Here is a 10,820-nt window from a genome sequence, read left to right on the forward strand (position 1 = left end):
AGATATCTATATACCGGCAGACTGATCTCATCCTTTTATTTTTTGTTATCCTATCACAGCTTTCCCAGACTCAGGGGAAGTGGAGATTATTGGATAATGTACTCCCAGGGATGGGGGAGGGAATAGAGGGAAATAAAATCATGAGAAGCTGTTACAACTTTATATCTTTAGATTATCTACACCATTATCCCAAACACAGTAGAAAGTAATGATAATTCTAGTTAAAAAAAAAAAAAAGAGGATTTTTTTTGGTTGATTAATTGTGACCCCATTTGGAGTTTTCTTGGCAAAGATACTGGGTTTTTCCATTTTCTTCTCCAGATTATTTTACAGTTGAGGAAACTGAGACAAATAGGGTTAAGTGACTCACCCAGGGTCACACAGCTAGTAAGTGTATGAGATCGAACTTGAGCTCATGTCTTCCTGACTCCAGGGCTGGTGCACTATCCATTGTGCCACCCAAATAAGAAGAGATAATATCCTTTGATCCAACAATTAGTAATAGGGCTATGCCCTCTAAGTGATCAAAGAAAGAAAAAAGCCCCCCATGCAAAAATATATACATAATTATATATATATATATATATATGCATGTGCAAAAATAGTTCTTTTTTTGGTAGCAAAGAACTGGAAACTAAAGGAGTGCCCATTGTTCGGGAAATGACTGAACAAGTTATGGCAAATGAATGTGGTGGAATTCTATTGTGTCCTAAGAAATGATGAAAGGGACGGTTTCAGAGAAATCTGAGATTTGTATGAGTTGATGAAGAGCGAAGTGAGCAGAACCAGAACAATTTTATAGACAACAACAACACTGTTAAAGACAACTTTTGAAAGATTTAGAAACTCTGTTTGATGTGGCAGTGACCAACCATGATTCCAGATAACTGATGAAGCAGGCTGCCTACCTCCTGACAGAGAGAGGGTTCACAGAGACACATTTATGGACACAACAGTGTAGCAATTAATTTTTCTTGACTGTGTATATTCATTACAAAGGTTGTGTTTTTCTTTCCTTTTTTTTCCAATGGGGGTGGGTGGGATGGGTTGAAGGGAGAGAAAAGCAATTTTTGTTATTTAAAAAAAAATTAATTTAAAAACAGATAAGCAGGTCCAGGATGTACACAGGTTCAGTGTATGTACAGATTAGTCATGGAAATCAGACACCTCTAAGACTGGTCTTAAGTCTTATATTCTTTCTACTTTGAGAATTCATTATTTTTGTGAGTACTGAGGTACGGCTAGGTGCCAAGACCTGAGTTCAAATCCAATCTCAGACATTTATTAACTATGTGACCCTGGGCAAATCACTTAACCCTGTTTGCCTCAGTTTCCTCATCTGTAAAATGAGCTAGAGAAGGAAATGGCCAGTCATTCCAGTATCTTTGCCAAGGGCACCCCAAATGGGGTCACAGAGGGTCAGACATGTTTTAAATGACTGAACAATAAGAATAGCACTCCCTTTACTAGTACTTAGCCTCTCTAGGACTTAGTGATAATGATAAGTAACATTTCTATAGCACTTTGAGGCTTGCAAAGTACTTTATTTCTATCTTATTTGATAATTATTTGAAATACTGATATTTGATAATCATTGATATTTGATGTATTTTATAATCTTTGGAAACATTGATCTTTACTTGGTATTTTAGTTGATAATTATTTCAAATATTGATTTTACTTTTATCTTTTTACCTGATTTGGTCTTTTGAACAGCCCTATGTGGTAGGAACCATTATTAGTCTCATTTTACAGATGAAGAAACCCATCATCCTAGAGGTTAAGTGACTTGCTCAGGGCTGTTCAGCTAGTTAGTGTTAAAGGCAATTAGTTTCTCATGACTCAAGTCTAGAATGCTTTCCATTCTACCATGCTATCTTTGGATTTGTGATGACTAAAAAAATCACCTGGAGACCATCTAGGTGATGGCTTCTCTGACCCTCAGAGGCCAGACATACAGTCCATCCACCAAGCCCTCATGGGCCAGTAGTCAAAGGTTTTCCACCTTGATACAACCTGCTGGAGCTCATGCTTCCTTGGCCCAGGTTTCAAGAACCCAGGATTACCTCCACTCCATGATGTAGCACTAGACAACTTTAGTGACAGAGTGTAGATCTTGGCCAACACTGCAAGGATAAAGATGAAGAAATTCACTTCCTGGAGGGAAAGCTGATGGGATTACCTGAGAGTGTGCCAATGGAGCCAGAATAGACCAGGGGAATTTATTGCCCATAAAAATGAAAAAGGAGGGGGACAGGGCTCCAACCAATTTCACCTGTGGCTTGACTTTAGCTACATTGGGATGATAAATCTGATCCGTGAGCTCATCTGCTTCCAGACTGGTGTGAATACCTTTGTTCTATTCCCTTGGTTTTTACATGAAGTTTTCCCTCGAAAACATTCCAAGCTTATCTCTGTGATAGTCAGCATCTTATCAAGTGGAAAGAGAATGTGACCAGGAGATTCAAGGTCTAGTGGGCCACTGGGGAAGACTAACTTCTGATGCTTACATAGCCCTTTGAGGTGGTCAAAGTGCTTTCCTCACTCAATGGCCCTGGGAGATTGGGAGTTTAGGTATTATTATTCCCACTTTATTGATGAGGAAACAGAGGCTCCTTGAGGTTATGTGACTTGCCCAGGGTCACACAGTAGTAAGTCACTTACATCTGTGACTCAAACTCATCTTCCAGTTGTATCTGACCCTTTGTAATGCCAAGCAAAGGCAACTTCCCAAAGGTTCAAAATACCAGTATAGCCGCTCTCCATTTTATTCAGTGATAAATCAAGAACAGAGAAAATCAAAACACAGCATAATTCAAAATACAGCATTCACCAAGAGTAATTCAATAATTTCTAAGTACTACTCCACCCCGGGAAGTACATTCATTTAGTCAATCCCAAAGACCCTCTTCTCAAATGGAGATTAGTTTCCAATCATAAACAAAGTACATTCATTTGGTCAGTCACAGAGCACAAAATAGTCAAAACTTTCCCACCCCTGGATCACAACTGAAAAGGCCATCTACCCCTGAGTTACAACAAGCTTAAACACAGCATTTAATACCCAAAGAGAGGTCTTTTCTTCATCTTGACCAGAGGCAAGTTCTTAGCAATCTCTGTTCCTAAGGAGACAAAGCTTAGCAAGGCCACAAGATACATTGCCAGTGTCCTCATTAATTTATTCTCTGTCTGCAGAACAGTCCTAGGACCCCTGAAAACATCAGCAAAACCCTCTTCCAGGATTTCTGTAAACATACAACAAGAAAATCCTTCTTCAGGGCTTCTGAACCAACAGCAAGGTTCCAGAACCTCTGCAACAACAGCACTGGCCATCACCAATGGGCGCAATTCACTCTCTGTCTGCAGAACAGTCTCAGTACCCCTGAACCAACAGCCAGGTTCCAGAACCTCTGCAACAACAGCACTGTCCTTCACCAGTGGACAGAATTCACTCTCTGTCTGCAGAACAGTCTCAGGAGCTCTGAACCAACAGCAAGGTTCCATAACCTCTGCAACAACAGCACTGTCCTTCACCAGTGGACACAATTCACTCTCTGTCTGCAGAACAGTCTCTGAACCCCTGAACCAGTAGCAAGGTTCCAGGACCTCTGCAACTGTTGGGCATAATGGAGCAAAACAGAAGATCCCCTAGATTAAAACTGGAAGTGGATTTTATTGCCGCAGGACTGCTGGGGTCACATACCCAAATCAGACAGTAAATTGGCCTGAACAGTATGCTGGTTTTTAAAGAGATTAAAACAGTCAGGTTACATAAGCTAAAACTCCAATCAATGATTGGTCAGTGTATATTTGAATTTTCCCACGAGTTTTTCTAGACTGAGGAACAGTGTTGGAGGTACAGAATGGGTGGAGATGGGGAACACCCAGTAGGGGGCAGGTAACAATGTAGCAGGGATTTTACCCTAGGCTGAACCCCCATCCACAGATCAATTAGGAGAGGGAAGGGTAAAAGTTATTGCTTACAGATCAATTAAGGGAATGGAAGGTGGGGTTGTGCCCAACACAACAACAGGACTGTCCTTCACCAGTGGACAAATCTGGCAAAACAACATCAAAACAGACAGACAAAGTACCAGCATCACAGCCATGTCTCCTCAGTCCTTGGCAGCTCCGGGTGGCAGCTCTCAAAAGTCCTGGGCAGCTCGAACTGGCCCTCAGGAATTCTCTCTCTCTCACTCTGCCTCCACATGCTGCTTCCAAAAACTCTTCTGCCTCTTTTCCTCCGCTTGTGCCTCTCCAAATTCATGGCACCAGCTCCTTCCAATTCAGCCCTCTCTTTTCATGTCAACAAGTCCATCCCACAAGTGGGATTCACAAGCTCTGGGTTTTAACACTCAACCTGAAAACCAAGCCAATACAGGGAGATCTTTAAATTCCATTACTATTACACCCTTCATGGCCCCATTTGGGATTTTCTTGACCAACATGTTGGAGTGCTTGGCCGTTTCCTTCTCTAGCTCATTTTACAGATGAGGAAACTGAAGCAAACAGGGTTAAGTGACTTGGCCAGGGTCACACAGCTAATAAGTGTCTGAGGCCAGATCAGCACTCCAAGTCTTCCTAACTGCCCCTAAATCTTAAGTGTTCATTCAATTTTATTTTGTGAGTTTTTTTTTCTCATTCATCAAACATTTATTGAGTATTGTGTCCTGAGCACTATCAGGAAAACAAAGGAAGTGTATGATAAGGTCATTGCTGTTATCAAGGTGTTTACAATTTGCTGAGAGGAGACTCAGAGAAACAGGAAACAAGACAGGCAGAGAACTTCCCTTTTTGTGTACATCTGTGACCTTAGGGATCTGGCTGCTCTCTCCAGCTGTACATCCTGTCTGGGCCAGTGCTCTTTCCATGACACCATGGGCAAATAAATTAATCTCTCTGAATCTTAGTTTATTTACTAATAAAATAGGAGTAGTAACTCATACATGGTTGTTGTGACTCTGACATGGATGTTGGCTCTGTGTGTGTGTCTGCACCCTTGAGAAGTGGTAGACTGTGGTGGAGAGCACACTAGACCTGGAGTCAGACTCCAGATACTTCCTAGCTGTGTGGCCCTGGACAAGTCACTTAATCTTGTTTGCCTCAGTTTCCCCATCTTAAAATCAGGCTTGATTTTTTTTTTTTTAATTTTGTCAGACTTGGCAGCTTCTAAGGTCCCTTCTGGCTCTAAATCTATGACCCTATGATTGATGTGGCACTTGGGACAGTAGAGCGTCCCAAACAATGCACACTGGGACCCATGCCATCACTAAGCTTGCCGGAATGGCAGGATGTCATATTATTACTCAGTAAGGGAGTGTAAAGCAGCGAGGTGGCCTAATGGATAGTGTGCAGAGCCTGGAGTCAGGAAGATTCACTCCCTGAGTTCAAATCTGACTCCAGACACTAGCTGTGTGACCCTGAACAAGTCACTCAATCTTGTTTGCCTCAGTTTCCTCATCTGTAAAATGAGCTGGAGATGGAGGTGGCAAACCACTGCCTTCGCCAAAAAAACTTCAAATGGGGTCATGGAGAATCAGACATGACTGAACAGCTGAACAATATTTAATTCATCCACCAGGTGTCACTATACTCAAGCCACCAGTCTGAAGGTCTCATCAAGGTCTCTCTGATGTATGCACAGGACATCTCTTTTCCTCACCTCCATAAGGCTAAGAAGATACAAAAAACAAACAAACCTTGGTCACCGGATTGAAAACTGAACTGGGGAACTGGGGTCTGATACATATAGCCCATGGCTCTGAAATGATTAAAGATAGAACAATCTCTAGCTCATTATGTCCCTACCTTGAATTTGAAATTTTTTCTACTCAGTCTTAATCCCCCATGTTCAGAAGATCAGGCATACGATATCCTGTAGCCATTAATTTTTCTGTACACAGGGGGCAAAATGGAAAAGAAATAAATCTACCCTTAGGTTATGGGAAGGAGATAAGGGAAGAAGTATGTGTGTGTGTGAATGTGAAAGAGTGTGTGTATATGTAAGTGTGTGAGTGTGTGTGACAGTGTGTGTATATGTAAGTGTGTGAGTGTGTGTGTGTGTGTGTGTGTTCTGGATCATAGAGTTTAATCGAGTAGATAAGGCCATCCAAGGGAAGGAAAAGTCATCACTTCTCCACCCTTTGTAGTTGTCTCTGGCACTGTGGAATTCCCCTTGATAGCAATGTGTTCCACCCTTGTAGGTAATACATTTCTATCTTTATAGGCTTCCTTTTTTTCAATGCCTCATTCTAATATTCTAGTCAAAGAATTTTTAGATCTTCTCCCTCCAAACCCTGCCTTGATTGGGGGGGGGGGGGGAGTTTTGGTTTTGGCTGGAATGGTATAAAAAAAAGGAGTTGCCTTTGGGCAGTTTTGAGGGTGATCTGAGTATGGGGCTTAAGAGTAAGCTCCAATATATGAATTTTTGAGACAATGTAATGTCATAATTAGGAAGCTAGGTGGCATGGTAACCCTGTTGGCCTCATTTCCTTCATCTGCAAAATGGGTTGGAGGAAGAAATGGCAAACCACTCCAGTATCTTTGCCAAGAAAACCCCAAATGGAGTCATAAAGAGTTGGACATGGTTGAAAACGACTGAACAACAACAAAAAGTCATAACCAGGGCATTGCCTTAGGGCACAAAAATTTAGAGGGTGTAAACTTTTAATTTTTTTTTTTAAAGCAATCGGGGTTAAGTAACTTGCTCAAGGTTACACAGCCAGTTATTTCTGGGTGTGATGCTGAGTATCTGAGCCCAGATTTGATCCCCAGGTCATCCCGACACTGGAGCTGGTGCTCTTACTCGCTGAGCCACCTGGCCGCCCCTTGAGGGTGTAAACTTTTAACACGTGTTGTGCATTCCTTTATTTTTACCATCATCCTTAGCATTTATTTTGTGCTTTTCCTATGTTATATTATTTGACCTTCTATCATAAAAACCACTAACTCCCCATTACTTAGTGGATTTTTCTTAATTACTGCTTGTATTATTTTACATCATGAGTGACAAAATTAATCTGAGGGGAGTTTGGGGATATGTAGGGTGCTGTCTCCCACTGCTTCCCTCTTCTCCCCTCTCCCAACTCCCCTCTCCTAACTTTGGGGGTGGGATGTGAGCTTCATGTTATTAGCCCAAGCACCAAATTCTTTATACTTGTGCCCCACATTGAGTTACTGCTTCTTCCTCCTATATGCATAAGAGAGGTCTAGGCTGGAAGGAAAGGTTGATTTTCTCTCTCTCTTTTTTTTTGTCTTATTTCTGATACCCATCCTTTCCTTTCCATTTCCATATTGAGGCTTCAGTTTTGATCTCCAATTGCCTTTCAGACATTTTGAATTGCACAGCTTAGACTCAACTTGTCCAAGGCTGAACTCATTCTTTTTCCCTAAACCCTCCCTGAGGCATCTTCTCCCTTCCCTATTATTACCCTCAGCCTAGGAGTCATCCAGGATTCCTCACCCTCTCTCACCCCTCACATCCAAGCTGTTGCCAAGACCTGTTGATGTCACCTTTGCAACGTCTCTCAAATATACCTCCTTCCCTTCTTTAACACCACTACCCCCCTGGTGTAAGCTCTTCTCGTTGCCTGCTGGGATTATTTGTAATAGCTGCTGGAGATTGGAGCTCAGATCTTTCTCACTCCAGGCCCAGCACTCTAACCACAGAGCCATCTAGCTGCTTCCAAATTCTACCTGCCTTTCCCCCAGGTCAAGTCCCCCCTTCCTCCACGAAGCTGCTAAACCCTTAGCACACATTGTCTCACATTAGACGTGGTTTATCTGCTCTTTCCCCCCTCAGTTCTATCTTTGGTACTTAGAATGTATTTAAGCAAACCTAGAGCTCCTGGCCCTTCCAGGTCTATGTCTGTAGGCAAATATCTGCTTTACTTAGCACAAAGTGGACCCTGTTTATATCCTGCCTCAGGAAGGAGCCTTTCCTCTGCTCCTACTCCGCACTCTCCCTTTTTGGTCATTTCCTTATTTTCCTCCTTTCTCCCCATCTGCCTGGGAGATAATGGCTCTTGACCATTTATGAGACCTGGCTCCCCTCTCGCTCTGTTCGCAGAGCGCCAGAATGTCCCTGTCTCTGGTTCATTTGTGGCTTTGAGAGGGACTCAGTGGGAAATGTTTGGAGCATTCTGTATGTGCTTACCAAGGTCCTCTCTCTGATGGCCCAATGAGAGGGTACTAAGAGCGGAGGGAGACCCTGTAGAAAATCCCCCATAGATGAACCTCACTGACCCCACTGTGAATTATTTGAGAGAGTGAGGATGAGTCAGCTTATCTTCCTCAGCTGGAGGAAGAGCTCAGGGATTCCTCCTCCCCACCCCTAGGCATTCAGAAACAGAATCATTGGGTCTACCCATTGTTACTCCCTGGTACTAACATATCCGAGCAGTTCTGGGTTGAGCACTGTACCCCAGGCCCTGCCCTCAGAGAGCATGACCTCAGGCAGACCCTCTTAGCCAGACACACTCACTATTTAGCTCATGGAGGTAACAACCCAGTTATCTGGGATTCTGTTTCCTCTTTTGTCAAATGGGGAGCTGGCCTAGATGGTCCCTCTTGGGTCCCTCCGACTCCACATTCACTTAGCCTGTAATCTAGCACTTTAGGGCTGACATCACTGCTCTGTGAAGAAAGAAAAACACATTTTATCACCCTCCCCACCCCTTTCGTAGATGAGCTCCAGGGATGTCAAGTGATTTACTCCAAGTTACACAGTGTTAAAGCTGGGATCCAAAACAACCCTCCCCCCTCGAGGAGCAGGATCCCAGGATGAGGGCCTCCTTCTCCCCTCACTTAAGCTGCTACCCTGTCCAGGTGCCCATAGGCCAGGCCGCCAGGGGAGTGTCCAGGAACCTCCCAGGAGGTGCTGGCCATTCCCTTACCAAGCCAAGAAAGGGACCAGGAGAGGAACACACCTCTTCCCTCGAGGCCCTGGGGGGGCTCCCCTATGGCCTGGAACTGGAAGGTGCCTTAGAGGCCTTCTAGTCTCATCCTACAACCCCCATCTCCATTTGATAGATGAAGAGAGTAAGTCCAAGCCTTACTGATGGAGTGATAGAAGGTTAGAAGCAGAATTTTACATCAAGCCTAGTCACAAGATCTGAGTTGGAAGGAAGCCTGGAGGCTAACCTGAACCTGGATCAGAATGCCCGAGGCAGTATCTTTATGCTGGGCACTGGGTCTGGAGTCAGGAGGATCTGAGTTCAAATCCAGCCTCAGATACTTACTAGCTGGGCAAGTCACTGAACCTTTTTTTTTTGGCCTCAGTTTCTTCAACTGTAAAATTGGTATAATAACAACAGTACCTACCTCACATATTTATTGTGAAAATCAAATGAGATAATATTTGTAAAAGAATTTAGCATAGTGCCTAGCATATTGTAAGTGCTATATAAATTCTTATTCACTCTCCTCCCCTCAGGACTCAGCCATATTCTCCACCACCCCCCTTATTTGATAGATGGGGACACTGAAGCCCAGAGAAGTGACTTTCCCAAGGTCATGCAGTAAGCAGTAGAGACAGTATTTGAATCCAGGTTCTCTGACTGCTCATCCAGAAGTCTTATCCCTTTTTTATACCATCCCTCTGTTTCTGCTTTCCCTTCTAATATTTAGATTGGAAACAGAGCTGTAGATGAAACCTGACCCATTCCCCCAGAATCAGACAGGTGCATCACACCTGCTCCCCCTCTTGGGAGGGAGCCCAAAGAAGAGAAAGAATCTTGGATCCATGGGGGTGGGAGGCAGGAACAAAGGGGGTGGAGGGGGAGAGGAAGGAAAGGGGTGGGGAGTCTGAAAGAAGACAGGGTGCCACCAGATAGGAGAAGGGAACCGATTCAACCTCATCCCCCCCTTGCTCCCTCGCCACACCTCCTCCTCCTTTAAGAGAGGGCTAAGCTGGGGTGGAGCTGAGTTGGTTCTCTCCAGGTAGTGGAGTGGGGAGACACTTTGGGGAGCAGATCGATCATTGTTCACCCAGGCTATTCAAGGTGAGGGAAGGGGAGACCTGGGCGGGGGAGACTGAGCAGGGGACATCCGGGCCGAGGAAGATCCAGGGCAGAGACCTGGGCCAGGGAGACCTGGGTAAGGGGAGGGGAGACCCAGGCCAAGGGAGACCTAGCTAGAGGAAACCTGGTGATGGGAATTAGCCCTTGACACAGCTCTTTTCTGTTCCTATTAGAAGTGTGTTATAAGTGAGTACGACAGAATCATGGTAGTATCTGGTAGTAATCCAGGATAGGACCCTGAGGCAGGGTTGATCTTACCCAGAAGCAGGGCAGATGATCCTCAATGTGGTATGATTTTTTTTGGGGGGGGAGTGGTGCCAAGAGGGACTTTTTGGTCATAAATGTCTTGCCTTCCTGCTTGGGTAGGTGACCTCATTGGAGTTTCACTCCTCAGGAAAGATGCTTATATTCCCACCTCCCATCCTCTTCCACTAACTAAGCTGTTATCAGTTACTTATACTTCGCTCTGAATGAATTCAGAGGATTCTTTTGTGAGAGCAGGCTTTGGTAGGTGAGAGGAGGGGGCATTCTTGTAGAGGGAGAATCACTGAGGAAGAAAAGGGCCATCAAATAGGAAGGTGGTATATGGGGACAGGAAACAAACATCTCCCATTTTTTAATACAGACACTACTCCAGAGTCCCAGGAATACTTCTTTCCTCTCAGGCCCTGGACATGCCAGGGATTTGCTCAGCTGCTTTTTCATTAGGAGGAAGCAGGGCCAGAGAGGAGCTCTCTGTGTCCACAAGACAAAGAAATAGCAGCAAGAGAGCTTTGGGTGAGATGGCAAAATGAATTGTTA

Source organism: Petaurus breviceps, unplaced genomic scaffold, assembly GCF_028583685.1.
Source record: "Petaurus breviceps papuanus isolate PSGF00001 unplaced genomic scaffold, PetGlider_PUasm1.0 90825, whole genome shotgun sequence".
NCBI classification, from domain to species: domain Eukaryota; kingdom Metazoa; phylum Chordata; class Mammalia; order Diprotodontia; family Petauridae; genus Petaurus; species Petaurus breviceps.